The following is a 22366-nucleotide window of genomic DNA, read 5'->3' on the forward strand; positions in this document are numbered from 1 at the left end:
CCTTTCTCTCATTCTCTCTCTATCACTCACTGTCCCATCTTTCTCACATTCTCTCTCTCTTTATCGATCTCTACCCCATATTTCTCTCATTCTCTCTCTATCGATCACTGTTCTATCTTTCATTCTCTCTTTATCGATCACTGTCCTCTCTTTCTCTTATTCTTGATCACTGTCCTATTTTTTTCGCATTTTCTCTCTCTCAATCAATATCCTATCTTTCTCTCATGCTCTATCTTTCTCTCATTCTCTATCTTTATCAATCACTGTCTCATCTTTCTCATATTCTCTCTCTCTTTCTTGATCATTGTCCAACCGTTCTCTCATTCTTTCTCTCTTTATTGATCACTGTGCTATCTTTCTCTCATTCTTTATCTCTTTATCGATCACTGTCCTATCTTTTTCTCATTTTCTCTCTGTTGATCACTATCCTATCTTTCTTGTATGCTCTATCTTTATCAATTACTGTCCCATCTTTCTCTCATTCGCTCTCTGTGGATCACTGTCCTATCTTTCTCTCATTCTTTCTCTCTTTATCAATCACTGTCCTATCTTTTTCTCATTTTCTCTCTATCGATCACTATCCTATCTTTCCCTCATGTTCTATCTTTATCTATCATTTTCCTATCTTTCTCTCATTCTCTATCTTTATCAATCACTGCCCTATATTTCTCTAATTCTTTCTCGTTGACTGCCATCTCTTTCTCTTTAGTGCGCTCTGTCCTATCTTTCTCTCATTATCTCTATTGATCACAGTCCTATGTTTCTCTCATTCTCTCTATTGATCAATGTCCTATCTTTCTTTCTCTCATTCTCTCTATCGATCACTGTACTATCTTTCACTCATTCGCTCTCTGTTCATCGCTGTCTTATCTTTGTCGATCACTATCCTATCTTTCTCTCATGCTCTATCTTTATCATTCACTGCCCCATCTTTCTCTCAATCTCTATCGATCACTATCCTAGTATCTTTCATTCTCTCTCTTTATCGATCACTATCCTATCTTTCTCTCATGCTGTATCTTTCTCTCATTCTCTATCTTTATCAATCACTGTCCTATATTTATCTCATTTGCTCTCTCTTTCTTGATCACTGTCCTATCTTTCTCTCAATCTTTCTCTCTTTATCGATCACTGTCCTATGTTTCTCTCATTCTCTCTAGCGATCACTGTCCTATCTTTTCCTCATTTTCTCTCTATCGATCACTGTCCTATATTTCTCAAATTCTCTGTCTATCTATCACTGTCCTATCTTTCTCTCATTCTTTCTCTCTTTATTGATCATTGTCCTATCGTCCTCTCATTTTTTCACTCTTCATCAATCACTGTCCTATGTTTCTCTCATTCTCTCTAGCGATCAATGTCCTATCTTTCTCTCATTCTCTCTATTGATCACTGTACTATCTTTCTCTCATTCTCTCTCTGTCAATCACTGTCTTATCTTTTTCTTATTGTCGATCACTATTCTAGCTTCCTCTCATGCTCTATCTTTATCAATCACTTTACTATATTTCTCTCATTTTTTTGCTCCCTTTATCGATCACTGTGCTATCTTGCTCTCATTCGTTCTCTCTTTATCGATAAGTGGCCTATCTTTCTTTCATTCTCTCTTTGTCGATCACTGTCCTATCTTTCTCACATTCTTTCTTTCTTTATCGATAAATCTTTTTCTCATTTTCTCTCTATTGATCACTATCCTAACTTTCTCTCATGCTCTATCTTTATCAATCACTGTCCTATCTTTCTCTCATTCTCTCTCTATCGCTCACTGTCCTACCTTTCTCTCATTCTTCCTCTCTTTATCGATCTCTGCCCCATCTTTCCCTCATTCTCTCTCTATCGATCATTGTCCTATCTTTCATTCTCTCTCTTTATCGATCACTGTCCTATCTTTCTCTCATTCTTGATCACTGTCCTATCTTTTTCTCATTTTTTCTCTATGAAACACTATCCTATCTTTCTTTCATGCTCTATCTTTCTCCCATTCTCTACGTTTATCAAACACTGTCCTAGCTTTCTGACATTCTCTCTCTCTTTCTCGTTCACTGTCCTATCGTTCTCTCCTTCTTTCTCTCTTTATTCATCACTGTGCTATATTTCTCTCATTCTTTCTCTCTTTATCGGTCACTGTCCTATCTTTTTCTCATTTTCTCTCTTTATCAATCACTGTCCTATCTTTTTCTCATTTTCTCTATCGATCACTATCCTATCTTTCTCTCATGCTCTATCTTTATTGATCACTGCCCTATCTGTCTCTAATTCTTTCTCGTTCACTGCCATGCCTTTATCTCCTTCTCTTTATCGAGCTCTGTCCTATCTTTCTCTCTTTATCCATCACTGTCCTATCTTTCTCTCATTATCTTTATCAATCACTGTCCTGTATTTATCTCATTCTCTCTCTTTATCGATCACTGTCCTATCTTTCTCTCATTCTTCCTCTGTCAATTAGATCCATCATTCTTCCTCAATTATTATTGATTGCTGTCCTATTTTTCTCTCATTTTCTCTTTATCAATCCATGCCCTATATTTCTCTCATTTTGTCACTCTTTATCGATCACTGTCCTATGTTTCTCTTATTCTCTCTATCGATCAATGTCCTATCTTTCTCTCATTCTTTCTATCAATCACTGTACTATCATTCTCTCATTCTCTCTCTATCAATAGCTGTCTTATCTTTTTCTCATTGTCGATCACTATCCTATCTTTCTCTAATTGTCACATTCCGATCTAACTAGCGGTGGTTGCCACAGATACGGCCGAGCCGCCATTAGGATGTTCCACTACGTTTCCCCTACGAACAGTTGCAACGCTCCAGTGTTTTTCCATCATGGCCACCGCTGGGATTACTTAGTTCCTGTTATCCCAGTGGTCAGCGCGTTGCAACTGTCCGGATCGGCTTTCCAGCTCTTTTCGGTTCCGACGCTAGTATTTCTCCTATTCTTTCTGCTTCACACCGAAGCTATCTGCCTTCTCTCTCGCTCTCCTCCCTGTCCTTTTGCCTTTTCTCCCGGTACGCATTATTCGTGTATCAGGATTCTCTCTCTCTCTCTCTCTCTCTCTCTCTCTCTCTATCCCCCTTTACTTGGCTTTTCACTGTAGGTCCACAGGCTCCCATTTCTACGCATTTTCTCTTCTCTCCCCTCCTGCCTCAGCCAGATGCCCGCTGCTCGCTCCCTCTATCCCATACTCTCTAACTCCTGTTGTGACACTATTGCCATAAAAGTTGTCTTCCTCACTACTCCTGTCGATTGGATTGTTACGTCTGTTGCTCTGCGTCCTTGGACCTATTTACCATCGGAGTATTGTGATCATCCTGACCCATTCGGAAGGATGGCAACTACGCCCATAACACCCAGGGTTTTTTTTCTGCCTTTTGGCTTTTTCCCCCTGATTGCCTGTGCCGGGGCTGGAGTCGTGGTGTGGTTTTATCCTAAATCCACCACGGCTTCTACCCGTGTCAGGTCACCCGCACCTAAGAAAGAAAAGGATTATCTGGCCCACCGGCAAGGCATCAGCAAGACTACCACCTCGGACTCAACAGGTGAGGAGAGTGGTGATGAGAGTGGGGAAGAGGGAACCCCATATCTTGGGAAAGAAATTCCTTCAGGGGAGTCACAGGACACTAAGGCCCTCATTACGACCCTGGCGGAGTGGGTTTACGCCAGCGTTATTCGCGGCGGACCCGTCCGCCCTACTACGAGTTTCCGTAGCGCCATGGAACGTTTTCCGCCTGGTTTTTCCGGGCGGAGAAATCCATGGCGCTACGGGACCTTGATGTTAATTACGCCACCGTATTTTACGGTGGCGCAATTAACGCCTTCCCCACTCCCATTATACCCTATGGGGCAAAAATGGGAATGGGGAAGGGTAAAATGGGGAATGGGGATTTACCGCCCCGCCAAGGTCGGCATGGGGCGGAAAATCCACCAACCTCCATGGCGCTATCGGCAGCTTTCCGCCGTGCTCCGCGGTGCATTTAGCACCGCGATTTCCGCCAGGGTCGTAATGAGGGCCTAATTCTCTATCTTTATCAATCAATGTACTATCTTTCTCTCATTCTCTCTTTATCGATCACTGTCCTATCTTTCTCTCATTCTTTCCCTCTTCATCGGTCACTGTCCTTTTCTCATTTTCTTTCTATCGATCACAATCCTATCTTTCTCTGATGCTCTATCTTTATTAATCACTGTCCTATCTTTCTCTCATTCTCGCATTCTCTCTCTATCGCTCACTGTCCTATCTTTCTCTCATTCTCTCTCTCTTTATCAATCTCTGCCCCATCTTTGTCTCATGCTCTCTCTATCGATCACTGTCCTCTTTCATTGTCTCTCTTTGTCGATCACTGTCCTATCTTTCTCTCATTCTTGATGGTGTCCAGACATTTGGTCGACTGAAAACTGGTCGAATGACATTTGGTCGACGCAATTTGGTCGAAAACCAAATGGTCGAATTTTTTTTTGTAATTATATATTTATTTTTCGGGTTTTCGTTTTTTAAAAAAAAGGGGTTTTTAGAAAAAAAAGGGGGGTGGGGGGACCCCCCAAAAACAAAAAAAAAGGGGTGAAAATAAAAATTAAAAAAAATCGACCATTTGGTTTTCCACCAAATTGGTTCGACCATTTGCCTGGTCGACCAATTTCTTTCGACCAAATGTCTGGTAACCATTCTTGATCACTGTCCTATCTTTTTCTAATTTTCTCTCTATCAATCAATATCCTATCTTTCTCTCATTCTCTATCTTTATCAAACACTGTCCTATCTTTCTCATATTCTCTCTCTCTTTCTCGATCACTGTCCTATTGTTCTCTCATTCGTTCTCTCTTTATTGATCACTGTGCTATCGTTCTCTCATTCTTTCTCTCTTTATCGATCACTGCCCTATTTTTTTCTCATTTTCTCTCTATTGATCACTATCCTATCTTTCTCTCATGCTCTATCTTTATCGATCACTGTCATATCTCTCTCTCATTCTCTATCTTTATCGATCACTGCCCTATCTGTCTCTAATTCTTTCTCATTCACTGCCATGCCTTTATCTCTTTCTCTTTATCGATCTCTGTCCTATCTTTCTCCCTTTATCAATCACTGTCATATCTTTCGCTCATTCTCTCTCTTTATCGATCACTGTCCTATCTTTCATTCATTCTTCGTCTCTTTATTGATCACTGTCCTATCTTCCTCTCATTCTCTCTTTATCAATCCATGTCCTATATTTCTATCATTTTGTCACTCTTTAGCGATCACTGTCCTATGTTTCTCTCATTTTCTCTATCGATCAATGTCCGATCTTTCTCTCATTCTCTCTATTGATCACTGTACTATCTTTCTCTCATGCACTAACTTTATCAATCACTGTACTATCTTTCGCTCATTCTCGCTCTCTTTATTGATCACTGTCCTATCTTTCCCTCATTCTTTCTCTCTTTATAGATCACTGTCCTATCTTTCTCTCATTCTTTCTCTCTTTATAGATCACTGTCCTCTATTTTTCTCATTTTCTTTCTATTGATCACTATCCTATCTTTCTCTCATGCTCTATCTTTAACGGTCACTATCCTATGGTTCTGTCATGCTCTATCTTTATTGATCGCTATCCTATCCTTCTCTTATGCTCTATCTTTATCGATGGCTGTCCTTTCTTTCTCTCATTCTCCATCTCTATCGATCAATGTCCTATCTTTTTCTTATTCTTTCTCTCTTCATCGATCACTGCCCTACCTTTATCTCTTTGTATCGATCAGTGTCCTATCTTTCTCTGATTCTCTCTCAATCACTGTCATAATTTTCTCATTTTCTCTCTGTCGATCACTATCCTATATTTCCTGCTCTATCTTTATCAATCACTCTCTTATCTTTCTCTCAATCGTCCTCTCTTTATCAATCACTGCCCCATCTTTCTCTCATTCTCTATCGATCACTGTCCTACCTTTCATTCTCTCTCTTTATCGATCACTGTCCTATCTTTCTCTCATTCTCTATCTTTATCATCACTGTCCTATCTTTCTCTCATTCTCTTTCTCTCATTCTCTTTCTTTATCAATCACCCGTCTATGCTTCTCTCATTCTTTGTAGCTCACTGCCATGCCTTTATCTTTCTCTCTCTCTCTCTCTCTCTCTCTCTCTCTCTCTCTCTCTCTATCGATCACTGTCGTATCTTTCTCTCATTCTTTCTCTCTTTATTAATCACTGTCCTATCTTTCTCTCATTTTCTCTTTATCGATCACTGTCCTAACTTTCTATCATTCACTCTATCTATCAATGTCCTATTTTTCTCTCATTGGGCCTCATTACGAGTTGGGTGCAAACGGATACCGGCCACCGGTAAGGACACCGGTGGCGGTAATCCCTTTGCGCCCTATTCTGAGTTCCCTTAGTGGGTCCCTTCCTTAAAGCCTGGTTTTCCCAGGGACTTTAGAGCTAATAACGGTACCGCACTTTGCGGTACCGTTATTAGCGCCTTCCCATTGAGCCCTATGGGGGCTCAAATGGGAATGGGGAATGGCTTTTTCAATGGGGACTTACCGGTCCCGCAAAGGTCGGAATAGACCGGTAAGTCCCCATTGAACGGTATTGGAGGTAGTCATGGCGCTAATAGCACCATGACTACCTCCAACCTCATAATGAGGCCCATGGGTGTAATGAGGCGCATTCTCTCTATCACTGTACTAGCTTTCTCATTCTCTCTTTATCAATCATTGTCTTATCTTTTTCTCTTTGTCGATCACTATCCTATTTGTCTCTCATGCTCTATCTTTATAAATTACTGTACTATCTTTCTCTCATTCTCTCTCTCTTTATCGATCACTGCCCTATCTTTGTCTCATTCTTTCTCTCTCTATCAATCACTATTCTATCTTTCTCTCACGTTCTACCTTTATCAATCAATGTCATTTCCTTCTCTCATTCTCCATCTTTATTAATCACTGTACTATCTTTCTATCTTTATCGATGACTGCCCTACCTTTATCTCATTCTATCGATCACTGTCCTATCTTTCTCTGATTCTCTCTCGATTTTCTCTCTGTGGATCACTATCTTATCTTTCATGCTCTATCTTTATCAATCACTGTCTTATCTTTCTCTCTTTATCGATCACTGTCCTATCTTTGTCTCATTCTCTCTTTATTGATCACTGTCTTATCTTTTTCTCATTCTCGGTCTTTATCAATCACTGTACTATCTCTCTCTCTTTATCGATCACTCTCCTATCTTTCTCTCTATAGGATCTCTGCCCTATCTTTCTCTCTTTATCGATCACTGTCCTATCTTTCTCTCATTCTCTCTATCGATCTTTCTCTCATTCTTTCTCTTTTTATCGATCACTGTCCTAACTTTCTCTCAATCGATCACTACCCTATCTTTCTCTCATTCTCTCTTTATCGATCACTGTCCTATCTTTCTCTCAATCAATAGCCTATCATTCTCTTTTTCTCTCTCTTTATCGATCACTGTCCTATCTTTCTCTAATTCTCTCTATCAGTGTCCTCTTTCACTCATTTTCTCTATCGATCAATGTCCTATCTTTCTCTCATTCTCTATCATTATCGATCAATGTCCTATCGTTCGCTCTTTATCTATCACTGTCCTATCTTTCTCTCATTTTCGATCACTGTCCTATCTTTCCCTCATTATTGATCATTGTCATATATTGCTCTCATTCTCTCTCTCGATCGATCACTGCCCTGTCTTTCTCTCATTCGATCACTGTCCTATCTTTTTCTCATTTTCTTTCTATCGATCACTATCCTATTTTTCTCTCTTCATCAATCACTGTTCTATCTCTCTCTCTTTATTGATCACCCTCCCATCTCTCTATCAATCACTGTCCTATCTTTCTCTCTATCGATCTTTCTCTCATTCTTTCCCTCTTTATCAATCACTGTCCTCACTTTCTCTCTATTGTTGCCCTATCTTTCTCTCTTCATCAATAACTTTCCTATCTTTCTCTCATTCTCTCTCTATCACTGTCCTATCTTTCTCAGATTTTCCCGATCTCTTCATCAAGCACCTTCATATCTTTCTCTCTATCTTCATCGATCACTGTCCTATCTTTCTCCCATTCTCTCTATCTTTATCTATCAGTCCAATCTTTCTCTCATTCGCCATCCTTATCGGTCACTGTCCTATCTTTCCCTCTTTCTTTCTCTCTTTATCGATAACTGTCCTATCTGTCTCTCATTCTTTCTATCTTTATTTACTTATTTAATAATTTCTTTATAACGCACCTAATACCGTACCTGAGTTCAGTTTGTAAGCTCAGATCTGGGATTCGTATCTCTGTTGTTCTTCCTGGTCTTGCTTCCAAGACCGGCATGTTGCCCCTGTGCTATCCTCCATTCAATGTCTTTCTCTCATTCTCTCTCTCGTTATTTATTTATTGGGTTTTTACAATGCACCTATGCACAAATGTTTGAAGGCTCAAAAGGATAAGGGGGGGGGATGACAAAAGAAATTGCCAATGGTCCTACTAGGTCTTGTAGCATTCCATTTGGATCGTGCAAGTACAGTAAACAGAAGTGCAAAGGACAGGGTGGGTGCCAGAGGGTTAAGCGAGTGATAGGGGAGGCCAGGTCGACAAAGCCCGGGGAGAAGATAGTGCAGGGACAGCAGTCCATGTGCTAAGTGCGAGGCTGGAAGGGCTCGGGGTGCAGGCCCAGCCAGGCTAGTGCACTGTACTATCTGTCTCTCTTTATCGATCACTGTACTATCTTTCTCTCAATCCCCCTATTGATCACTGTCCTAGCTCTCGATCATTCTCTCTCTTCATCGATTAATGTCCTATCTTTCTCTCTATTGATCACTGTCCTATCTTTCTCTCATCCTCAATTTTTATCAATCGTTGTCCTGTCTTTCTGTCATTCTCTTTTTCGATCAGCATCTTTCTCTCATTCTATATCTTTATTGATCGCTGTCCTGTCTTTCTCTCATTCTCTCTCACTGTATTGATAACGGTCCTATCTTTCTCTCAATCTCTCTATCGATCACTATCCTGTCTTTCTCTTATTCTCTCTATCGATTACTGTCCTGTCTTTCTCTCATTCTCTCTCTTTGTCGATCACTTCCCTGTCTTTCTCTCATTCACTCTCTTTATCGATCACTGTCCTATCTTTCTCTCATTCTCTATCTTAATCAATCACTGTCTTGTCTTTCTCTCATTCTCTCTCTTTATTGATCACTGTCCGATCTTTCTCTCATTCTCTATCTTAATCGATCGCTGTCATATCTTTCTCTCATTCTCTCTCTTTATCGATCGCTGTCCTGTCTTTCTCTCATTCTCTATTGCTGTCCTATCTTTCACATATTTTCTCTATCGATCAATGTCCTATCTTTCTCTCATTCTCTATCTTTATTGATCACTGTCCTATCTTTCTCTCTTTCTCTATCACTGTCCTATCTTTCTCTCATTATCAATCACTGTCCTATCTTTCTCTCATTATTGATCACTGTCGTATCTTTCTCTCATTCTCTCTCTCGATTAATCACTGTCCTGTCTTTCTCTCATTCAAAAACTGTACTATCTTACTCTGATTCTCTCTCTATCGATCGCTGTCCTATCTTTCTCTCATTCTCTCTCTTTATCGATCGCTGTCCTGTCTTTCTCTCATTCTCTATCACTGTCCTATCTTTCACATATTTTCTCTATCAATCAATGTCCTATCTTTCTCTCATTCTCTATCTTTATTGATCACTGTCCTATCTTTCTCTCTTTCTCTATCACTGTCCTATCTTTCTCTCATTATCAATCACTGTCCTGTCTTTCTTTCATTATTGATCACTGTCTTGTCTTTCTCTCATTCTCTCTCTTTATCGATCACTGTCCTATCTTTCTCTCATTCTCTGTCTTTATTGATCGCTTCTCCTATCTTTCTCTCTTTATCAATCACAGTCCTATCTTTCTCTCATCCTCTCTCTTTATCGATCGCTGTCCTGTCTTTCTCTCATTCTGTATCTTTCTCAATCGCTGTCCTGTCTTTCTCTCATTCTCTCTATCAATCACTGTCCTGTCTTTCTCTCATTCTCTCTATCGATTAATGTCTTGTCTTTCTCTCATTCTCTCTCTTTATCGATCACTCTCCTATCTTTCTTTCATTCTCACTCTTTTTAATCAATCACTTTCCTATCTCTCTTTCATTCTCTTTCTCAATCGCTGTCCTGTCTTTCTCTAGTTCGCTCTCTTTATCGAACACTGTCCTATCTTTCTCTCATTCTCTATCTTTAGCAATTGCTGTCCTGTCTTTCTCTCATTCTTTCTCTTTTTTGATCAATGTACTGTCTTTCTCTCATTCTCTCTATCGATTAATGTCCTGTCTTTCTCTCAATCTCTCTTTTTATCGATCACTGTCTTATCTTTCTCTCTGTCTCTATCTCTATCGATCACTGTCCTGTCTTTCTCTCATTCTCTTTATCGATTACTGTCCTATCTTTCTCTCATTCTTTCTCTCTTTATTGATCATTGTGATATTGATCGATAGATGACAATAAACCACCTCCTTTTGAACCCTGCTAAAACTGAAATCCTAGTGTGCAGCAATACTGCTCTTCCACCACAGCCGCTCCCAGGGCCCCCATCCCTCGGTTCCCCCAAGTCCCCTCTGATACAGTGAAAAACCTAGGCTGCATTATGGACTCAGGCTGACCCTCTTCTGTCAGATCCACAACGTGTCAAAATGCTGTCACTGCCACCTCAGACTTCTCAGATGCATTTTTCCCTACCTCTCCTACCCGAACAGGCTTGCCGCAGTTATGTCTATTGCGATGTCGAGACTGGACTATGCCAACTCCTTATACCTAGGAGCCCCGGCATACCAACTCAACAAACTCCAAAGATCCCACAATGCTGCCGCAAAACTGCTTGTCGCCCTGTGTCAAAGAGACCACATCTCATCAGCTCTCCGAACCCTCCACTGGCTCCCAGTCGGACGAAGAGCCACCTTCAAGACCCTATGCATCACTCAATACTATATGACTATCCGCAAAGCTCTAAAAACGTGGCTCTTTCCGTAATACCAACCACGACCATCTGAAGCGATTGAACCCTAGTAAGCCGATGACTAATGCTCAATGAGATCCCGAACAATGTCATCACTGAATATGCTCAATTTGCTATTAAGCAACAGCATACCTGAAATGCGGAATTCGATATCCTTAGAACATAACTCCACCCGAACACTCACCTCCCATATCGGTATGCTTACTCTCTACTCCACACCATCACACAATTAGAGTGAAGCTACATCCTTCGATCAATTTCGGCCTAGCTGCTCACATACGAACATTACCCCATGAACACCTCATCATTCTAATAAAACGCAGCTATACTCCATGGCAGACAGGACTAGCTGCACACATAAGCGTCCTACAGCCAGAACCCAGTCTTGGTGGCCACCCGCCAGACTGCACACATTCAACTGATATCAATACCACCACACCTAATGCTAGGATGCAGCTACCATTAGGCAATTGCATCAGCTGCACACAGAACTGGTGCACCCAAGCACCCTACGACACCCTACTCTCTCAACTGACCTGGACTATGGTCCCCAAGGGCGTTCATCCTACCAGCGCGTTGAGGTCATATCAATGATATATAGAGCGCTATATAAATGCCAAATAACATGACTGTCCTATCTTTCTCTCATTCTCTCTATCGATCACTGTCCTATTTTCCTCATTCTCTCATTCTTTATTGATCACTCTCTTTTCTATCTCTTTTTCTTTCTTTCTCCCCCTCCTTATCTCCCACGTTCTCTCTATATTGATCGATCTCTATATAATATATATATATATATATATATATATATATATATATATATATATTCATATATATTCAATGAAAAAACCTTGTTAAAGGGACGTTATGATTAAGTTGCACTAATAAAAAACTATGAAATTCAATGAAAAAACTTTGTTAAAGGGACGTTATGGTTACAAGTAAAACCGAAACCCCCCTGAAATTTGCCACTTATGGTAAGCTAAGCAACCATAACTGGTGCCACCACCGTGCACCGCTAAGAATAACACCCATGACATCAAAGATGACATCCCAAATATGATTGATGACATCACTGATGACATCACAGGTGCATTTAATTTTCATAGGAAGTCCCTACAAGGGGTTGTGAATGTAATGTTGGCAAAAGAGTGTCAAGGGGTCATCTGGAGATGTGTGATAAACTACAAACTTGATTATGCAATGTATTGCTCCAAAGAACATTCCATTTGCAGTGTTGTTTCTAGAACAGGAACCTACTCATACAGAAACATAGGCATTGGCTGCAGCATACACCATAGAGATGTAATATTTCTAATTTTTCCATGTTGGATAGTAAAATGGTGAATGCTTCTGTATCACACTTTTGCATACTGTGAAACATATACTAAGTAGGTAATAATGCATCACTTACTACATGCTTGTACTACTACACACAAAACATTAAGAGACCACAATGTATACACATATGGGGCTTATACAGGGAGAGTAAAGTTAGTAAACAAGAGGCAGTATCATGAGCCACTGTGTATAACCAACATGATTATCTTTACACATAGAAATGATTGCTGTGTTTCAGGCCTGCTTCTTCCCCTATGTATGTGCATCATAAGATGCGATCAAATTCTAAGGAAAGTACTGTAAGAACATGTGAGAATACCAATGTCTACAAATGTAATACCTTTTGAATTTTAAGTTTTTTGACTGTCAGACTGTCAACTCATCTGGCCAAGATATGTCAGTGAACAAAAAAAGAAGTGGCTAGACATGTGATGTCATCAGTGATGTCATCAATCATATTTGTGATGTCATCTTTGATGTCATGGGTGTTATTCTTAGAAGTGCACGGTAGTGGCGCGAGTTATGGTTGCTTAGCTTACCATGACTGGTGAATTTCAGGGTTTTTTCGGTTTTACTTGTAACCATAACATCCCTTTAACAAAGTTTTTCATTGAATTTCATAGGTTTTTATTAGTGCAACTTAACCATAACGTCCCTTTAACAAAGTTGGGAGTAGCTGTAGATCTTGGATTGCCACATGTGGAAGTGCACTGGCATGGAGAATGTGGAATGAAGTGGTTGGACTTGCTACCTCTCTGTGCTACTTTGGAGACAGAGCAACATCCAGACATAATTGTAATTCATTGTGGAGGGAACAGTTTAGGACATGTGTCTGGAATTTCTTTGCAATTTGCAATGAAAGAAGGACTTGGGAAGGTCATGGACATGTTTCCAAATTCTCAAGTAATTTTTTCACGGATTGCGCAGATACAAATGTGGCTTCGTTCTTCTTCATTTGGTCCACAAATGGAGAAAGCAAGGCGCAATGTCAATAAGGCTGTTTGTGCCTTTCTAAAAGATGTTGGCATGTCCTTTTTTCACAATGAAAATATTATGTTTCGTAGCGCATACATTTTTCGCAGACATGGAGTCCATTTTACTTATGCTGGCAATCAGATTTTTCTGAGAAATGTACAAAATGCATTGCAACCTTTTTTGGAATTACAGCATCCATTTTGTAGTAGGTGTTGAGCATTTCAAATTTTGCAAACACAAACAAACACCACCAAAAGGCTCTTTTCAGAGCCACCACTTCCTCTCAAACAAAACTGCAATGGTTATGAGAGGGAAGCAACCCAAAATTTTAGATGTTCCCGGACTGTCCGTGAACTTCTAAAAAATACACAGGGCCCTGCTTCATTTATTTTCACTTCTATTTTTAAACTGTGAAAGGTGGCTCTCAAAAGAGCCTTTTTTTATTTTTGTTGTTTTATATTTTTTGGTTTTTTTTATACACGACACACTAGGAGAGGAGGGAAAAGGAGGGTAAGGGGGGACACCAACCATGGGGATAAGAAAGGGCCGGTGGAGAGAGGAAGATGTAGAGTGGGTTTTACTTGGTTAGTGAGCAGATCTTCTCGTGCTCTGAGACCAGAGCCTCAAAAGCATTTCGAAGTGTCTCCCCCCTGCAGAGTACTGCGTCGCAGTACATACACACAACTGTGACCCTCGAAAGGGAAGGGTCATCAGTATTGTGTATGGCCGGTGAGGCAGTTTGAGGAATACGCTGTCCCACAGGAGTGTTCCTTGTGGTGACAGGATCGGAAACGGAGGATGAAGTAGAGGAAGTCAACCTACTACACTCCTCGCAAGGTACAACCTTGCGAATGGCCCGAGTGTGGAATGACTTGAGGTGTCGCTTCATGGTAGATGTCCCAAAGCTGTATGAACCAGGCCTCCCGCGACTGAGTACCATTTTGCACTCTTTGCAGGTGACTCAGTTTGCACGCGCCTTAAGAACATTACCATGAATGGTAAATAACCGCCACACCCAAGACTCACGCCGAGTGCTGGTAGTAGGGAGTTCCTCTACCTCATTCTCGTCATCCTCTTCATCCTCCTATGCATCCTCACTCCTGTTCCCCTCTTCAGGCCCTTGGGGAGGTGGTGGTGGTGGTGGTGGAGGGGGTAGGGGTGGTGCTGAGGCAGATGTAGCACCAGGTGGCAGTACTGCAGCCATGGATGCCATCAGGTTTCTGATTCAAATCTGGAAAGTTGGCTTGAAAATGCACTGTGTTCTGTAAGATAGCCAGAAACACAATGAGAATGAGCTCTAGGGTGTGGCCTTTTATAGGGGTGCTTGTGCACAGTTTGCGGACATGCGCGCTGTCCGCGGACAGATCGAACACCAAAAAAAGTTTTCAAAAGTCCCAAAAGGTATGTAGAAACTCAGGATTACTATGTGTGACTTGTGCTATGGAGAGTTATTATTGAAAAATATTGTGGATTGCTTGAAAAGGTAGTTTAAAATTGTTCGGGGACACGTACAGTGTTCGCAGTCAGAACACACACTCAGCGTGGGTACGGACATATGATAGCTTTGCGAACATGTCCGCGAAGGGAGCGGGTGTCCGCAGGACATCAAATGCACTGAAACTGTTTTGCGCATGCACGTTGGTGTTCTACGGACACTGTTCGGGTCCTGAAACTAATTAAAAGTGCGTCACAAGTGAAACAAACAATTACGGACAGGCGTTTGGTCTTAGAATAGTTTTAACTCGCTTGCGAACAATACGGACAGGCATAGAATCCTCAGGACACCCTATTTTGTTTATTTGCGAAAATCCAGGGACACTTCATGTGTTCTGAGAACGATTTGAACATGCTTACGAACAGCACGAACTGATCTAGCGTCCTCAGGACACCCCGATTTTGTTTATTTACGAATATTTTAGGACACCGTGTGTGTTCTTAGGACAGTTTCAGCTTGCCTCCAAACAATACAGACCGGTATAGCGTCCTTAGGACACCCCCATTTTGTTTATTTACGAACATTTCAGGATACTGCCTGTGTTCTTAGAACAGTTTCAACTCGCCTGCGAAGAATACGGACAGATCTAGCGTCCTCAGGACACCCCCATTTTGTTTATTTACGAACATTTTAGGTCACAGCGTTTGTTATTTGGACAGTTTCAGTTTGCCTCTGAACAATATGGACAGGCATAGCGTCCTCAGGACACACCCATTCTGGTTATTTATGAACATTTCAGGACACTGCTTGTGTTCCTAGAACAGTTTCAACTCGCCTGCAAACAATACGGACAGGTCTAGCGTCCTCAGGACACCCCCATTTTGTTTATTGATGAACATTTCAGGACACCGTGTGTGTTCCTAGGACAGTTTCAGCTTGCCTCCGAACAATACGGACAAGTATACCGTCCTTAGGACACCCCTATTTAGTTTATTTAAGAACATTTCAGTATACTGCCTGTGTTCTTAGAACAGTTTCAACTCGCCTGCGATCAATACGGACAGGTCAAGCGTCCTCAGGACACCTCCTTTTTGTTTATTGACGAACATTTCAGGACATCGCATGTGGTAGTTTGATTGCGAACATTCCGTACACCAGCTCTGTTCTTAGAGCAGTTTCAACTTGCATGCGAACATTACGGACAGATATAGTGTCCTTAGGACGCTCCCATTTTCATTTCTTTACGGACATTCCGGACATCCGCGCTGTCCGCGGACACCTGAACTGCTTTTTAAAAAAAGACAAGCAAAGAATTAGGACACAATATAATAATTTTACTTTATTTTATATGGATGTTAAATTTATGACAGAGATGGTGAGGCGGAAACTGAAACAAAAACAGGAGAATTGGGGGTTTCAATAGGATTTATATGAGGTGAAGAAGGGATGGAAGTCTCATCAAAACGTTTTGGTTCATGGAGAGGGTTTGGGGATAATTGACTGGGATATGGTGAGGGGGGACAGGTACATGTGGGACAATGGTATGTAGTTGTTTGTTTCAAGTGATCCTCCACAAAGGTTTATAAATTGTTAAAATTTGCCATGAGTAGGTCCATTTTTTCTTCTATGTTCTGAAGAGTCTTATCCAATACTTTGTTTTCTTTAGTATTTTCAATTTTTGTATGGTCTGTACAAAAGAAATGTATATGTTAAATGTATATAAAATAATATTTATTAATTGGTTTATATAGTAAAGTGTCTACCATTAGGTTCACTATCTTCAGACATTTCCTCACGTGGGAAATGCTCCTCTAGCCACTCCAGAGTACTAGACATTTATGTGAGAAAAAAAACATAATATCACTTTTTTTGTGTCTAATACAGACAGTTTACAAATATATGAGTAAAATGCAGTACACTTACTAGCTTCTGGTAAGGTGTGTTCTTACTGGTCTGTAGATCTGCTGTTGCTCTTGGTTGTGGAGTTTCTGTGAGGTAATCATGTTGGAAGACTATATTTCTTCTTTTGGTATATTCCATTTTAGAACATATTGTATTTAAATGAATGGTTAATGTGTTATATATAATATGGGTTACACTTCTTATGTATTACTACATATAATGTGTATGTGTGCTGGTTTGTGAATTTGTAAAATGTTCATATGTTATGATATAACAATTAAACATACCCCCCAGACTTTTTGGGTAGTGGTGCTGTTGTCCGCATATGTCCGCGGACATTAGAAGAGTTTGCGGACATCAAATTCAGTAGAGAGGGTTCAGTATGTTCTATGTTACTTGTACATAAAGTCAGAGATATTATTGTTAAGTTGTGCTACTAAAAACCTAATAAATTCAGTAAAGAAACTTTGTTAAAGGGACGTTATGGTTAAGCTGCGCTACTAAAAACCTATGACATTCAGTAAAAAAACTTTTTAAAAGGGACGTTATGGTTAAGTTGCGCTACTAAAAACCTATGAAATTCAGTTAAAAAACGTTGTAAAAGCAATGTTGTGGTTCCAAGTAAAACCGAAAAACCCTTGAACTCCGCCAGTTATGATAAGCTAAGCAACCATAACTCACGCCACCACCGTGCACTGCCAAGACTATCACCGACGACATCAAAGATGACATCACAAATGTCATTGATGACATCACTGATGACATCACATGTGTATTTACTTTTCATGAAATGTGTGTACAAGGGATTCTTATTATAATGTTGAGAACAAACTGTCAAGGATCATTGGAATAAATATCATGAGCTAATTAGTGCATTAAGCAATGCATTGATATAAATAGCGCTCTATTATGAAGTTCTATCCAGTATACTAAGCTACTCATGCAGAAACATAGGCATTGTGTGCAGCATATATGATGAAGGTACAATATTCATAATGTTGATATGTTGAATAATGAAATGATAACTGTTTTCTAATTAGAGTTTGTGTACTGTGAAATATGTAATAAGTAGCTAATAAAACCCACGTATTACATAATTGCATTATTACAAACAAAACACAAAGAGACAAGAACACATGCAAATATGGGTATATACAGGGAAATTGAAGTAAGCAAAAAAGCAGAAGTAGTAGCAGAAACAATTCATAACCTAAATGATTGCTCTGTTTGAAAGCTGCTATTTACCCTATGTATATGTATCACGTGATGTGACTGGACCCTAAGGAAAGTAGTGTGAGTACAATGTATACAAATATGAGCATATACAGGGAAAGTACAGTAATGAAAAACCAACAGAACTATCAGAAAGTGCTGATAACTCTACTGATTATCTTCATGCACAGAAAGGATTGCTGTCTTTCAAGCTTGTCTCTTCCCCTATGTATATGTTTCATATGATATGACTGGACACTAAGGGAATTACTATAAGAACATACTTGAAGGATAAGTCTACAAATATAGTACGTTTACAATTTTTAGTTCCTGACTGTTACTGAAGAAAACCATGTGGCCTAGATGTGTCAGTAAAGGAAAAAAGAGGGAGACAGACATGTGATGTCATCAGTGATGTCATCAATGACATTTGTGATGTCATCTTTAATGCCGTGGGTGTTAGTCTTAGCAGTACACGGTGGTGGTGCGAGTTATGGTTGCTTAGCTTACCATAACTGGTGAATTTACAGGGTTTTTCGGTTTTACTTGGAACCACAACGTCGCTTTAACAACGTTTTTTAACTGAATTTCATAGGTTTTTAGTAGCGCAACTGAACCATAACGTCCCTTTAACAAAGTTTTTTTACTGAATATATATATATATTGCTCTATGTTTCTATTTCTCTCGCTCTGTCTCTCTTCATCTCTGCGAGTGCATTATATCAATATCTTATTTCTGTGACACTTTGGCATTAGCCTTTGTCCCAGATTGTAGCGTCACAATACATTTCCCAGATTTCGCAACTGCTTCAGCGTTTCTTGAAGAATGAGAAAGATCATTTTTGGTGAAAACATGTCTTGGCACTTAATGCTTTACCTTTTGATTTTATACCTGGCGACTCCGATTCGGCCTATTCGAAATGCCTGTACTGAAACTGTCCTCTCTCAGCATCTGTATCTTTAACGGATGTGCGAAGGAATGGCATTCCTTTTATATTGTTTATTTATTTATTTATATTTATATAGCGCGCAAGCAGGCAAGGGACATTGAGGCGCTGTTACTTGCAATAACTTGGTTACAGGGTACAGGCTTGTTTTTCCATTAATTTAGAACGTTGTGGAAAATCTGTAGCAAACGCCGTGTGTTGGTGATTCGGCAAAGAACAAAAGCATGGTAACTTATAACAGACAAACAATTGACTATTGGTTTAACGTAGCTGGGTGCGCTCAGGGTGTGCGAAAGTATTGTCTGCACTCAACGGCAGCAGAACCACTCTAAAATACCTACTTATCTTGAGATACAGCTGAAAGGGTACTCGCCCGCCCTCTTGTGGCGAATGATGGAATAGTAGAATACTATGATGAAAGTGATCTGGCGCTTTTTCTGGTGGTTTGCTGCTGTCAGTGTCGATCTCCTAAAACTACGAAACGAAAGGTTAAGACACGGGTTGGAAAAGTTGAAATACATGTTTTGGTGTTATGTGCTTAATTAATTTCTGTGCTTTTTTTTCAACGTTCGTATTTGTGGCTTGTACACTTATAACACTACGTGTACACACAACTTGTTTCCGGTTTAGAGGATGGGAGATCCATAGCAATTTACATAGCTCTCAACCTACGCTTTTGCCGTGTGTCACACGCCTGTAAGCAGCACTTTCACACGCCAGATTGCTTAGTTAAACGTCCTTTCATACAAGTCAGTGGGCTTTTACCCCCCAAAAACAAACTCGGGTGTCAAACACAATAGGGCCACAAAACGTTTGAGAGCTATTCAATTTTCGAAGGGGCGAAAGGAATGCTGTTGTACGTGCCTTTATGCAACGCGCTGTCTGCCCAAGACCCGAGCGTCGCTCAGCCACTAAGAATGCATAATAAACACTACTTCCGGTGACACGTTTCCAAAACACTAGAGTTGATGACACACGTTATTTCACATGCCTCTCCTCTGGAACCAGTTTCTAACACAGATGTTGTAAACATTCACACGGTTTCACACTGCTTAGTGTTCAAACAAAGATACCAAGAAAAGGGTAGGGCAAAGCGGCGAGTGAGCAGGGCACTTTATTGGCATGACATGTTTTCAAAATATTGCCAAAGTAAAATACACCTAATGCATAAAGTATAGCACTCTCTATGATAGTGATAATTTTGGTTTCCAGATATTCAAAACGTCCATATTGTTTTGTGCACTGTTATTTCTTTGGTGTCATGTGTAAACATAAGTTGCTGCCCTTGCTGCTAATTCTGGTATTTGTACAAAGATGATACTGAGCTGATGTCCTGTTTTACTTGCAAATACTTCCTTAATCAGACAGAATGTAGTGAAATAACTATCCCGGATGTCGGGGCGCGTGCCTATGTGTGGTGCGTGGGAGGCTGGCGAAGGATATTACATCACCTCCTTTCATTGGTCAATACTGTTCATAATGTCTAGGGTGGGCTGGGGCGTGCTTCATCCGCATAGGATGAGTCGTTTGTGACTGTTGCATGCTGCTAGCCTGGTGGTCTGCTGCTTGTATTGTTCGCTTCTGTTGCTTGAGATGTTTGAGTCTTTTCTCCAAAGTTCTTGGGTCATTGTGTTTGGAGCATTGTGTGTTGTGTTATTTGTTGTGTTCTTTTGGGTTCTTGATGATCTTCTGAACACTGGGCTTGATGGTTTGGAGCACTTGGCTTCTGGTCCAGAGCGCCTCTACACAAATCTCACACTTTATCCCCTTAGGTGAAGATGGAATTTTGAAGGCAATTGAAGGCTTTATTAGGTGCACTATATTTGGAGGATGCACATTTGCTCTTTTTGGGAAGTCTGACCTTTACTTTATCTCCAATTTCAAGGTGTCTCATTGTAACTACGCTTGCCTTGTCAAATGATTCAGCTATTTCCGCCTGGTTCTGTCCTTGCCTGGCTATGATTGTTGCTTCTTAGTGTTTTTGTGCTCCACCTATGCCAGGTTGCTTGTCGTTGGCGTGGGCTTACACCCTCTCATTAGTTTGAAGGGTGTAGCTCCTGTGTTGGAGTTGATGGTCACCGTATGAGCAGACAATGTGGACTGGAAAGGTTCTTGTCTATTGATGTTGTTAGATCTGGGGTGCTGCATCGTGTCCTTGATGAGCTTGGTGGCCCCTTCTACTTGGCCATTTCCACAGGTACACTATAAGGCTGCTTTGTAAGACCTGATTTCATTTCTCTGTAGGAAGGTAATCATGTCCTTTGATGTGAATTGTACTTCTTTATTGGAGAGGAGAGTGTTTGGGCATCATTCTTTGTGGAACACCTTGGTCAAGATATCAATGGTGTTGTCACTGGTGATTGGTTGAAGGAAGTGTGTTTTGATCAATTTTTAGTTGTAGCCTATTAATACTGAAGCACAGCTTGTTTATGTTTATGTTTATTCATTTATATTGCGCACCAGACCCGAGGATATGAGGGCGCAGAAGCATCAAGGTTATTCTCAGCTTGGCTACAGTGCTGTACAGTAATTACAGTGGGTACATAGGTTAATACAGTTGTGAGGGATACAGTAAAAATAGATTATAAGTATACATATTTACATAATTTACACAGTTATAGGACAGTTATTGGTCAGTTATTGGTCAGTGTTATTGGACAGATTGGTCATTATTCTTTAACCACTGAATGTAGTTACGTCTAAAGTGGGGGTAGGTTTGAGGTGTCCTTAAGGATGGTGGTAGAGAGTTCCAGTGTTGGGCTGCTTTCACCTGGAAGCTGTTGCCGCCCATTTTGGTTTGTTTGAACCTAGGAACTGTAAGCAGGTTAGCATTGGTAGTTCTGGTGGGTCTGTTAGGGGTGTATCTTCTTATTCTGTCGGCTCAGTAGCGGGGGGCTGAAATATTGAGCCATTTGTGTGTTAATGAGGCTACTTTGAGCAGGATTTTGTCAGTGGTGGTGAGCCAATTGTGGGTTCTCCTGATGTTAGAGATGTGTTCTCTCTTGGGGATGCTAAGCGCTGCTCTAAGAGCGTTGTTTTGCAGAGTCTGGATTTTATTGGTAACCTGTTTGTTGGCTCCTACATAAAGGGCGTTACAGTAGTCCAGTTTAGAAAGCACAAGGGCTCTGGCTAGGGTAATGCAGTTCTGAGTTGAAAGGAAGGGTTTGGCTGCTCTTATAAGCTTACAAGTGTATGCTGTGGAAGAGGCCATGGAGCTAACCTGTTTGTGGAAGGAGAGGGCGGAGTCTAGGTGGATTCCTAGGGTTTTCGCTTCCTTAGCTACCTTGATAGGATTGCCGTCTGTAGTGAAGCTAGTTTAGCTGTGGTCCAGTTTGTTTAAATTGGGGGTGGAGCTGAAGATAATAGGTTCAGTCTTGTCATCATTCAGGCATAGAGTTTGGGGGCCATCCATGCCTGGATGATGAGGTACACCCTGTTCACCAAGGCCAAATCCTTGTTGTAATCTCCCGTCAACGGGATGAGGATCTGGGTATCATCGGCGTAATTAGTGTAGGTGATACCCATACCATCAAGATCATCAAACAGGGGCTTTGTGAACACGTTG

The sequence above is a fragment of the Ambystoma mexicanum genome, chromosome 1p, assembly GCF_040938575.1.
Source record: "Ambystoma mexicanum isolate Mex_15411 chromosome 1p, UKY_AmexF1_1, whole genome shotgun sequence".
In the NCBI taxonomy this organism is placed as follows: Eukaryota; Metazoa; Chordata; class Amphibia; order Caudata; family Ambystomatidae; genus Ambystoma; species Ambystoma mexicanum.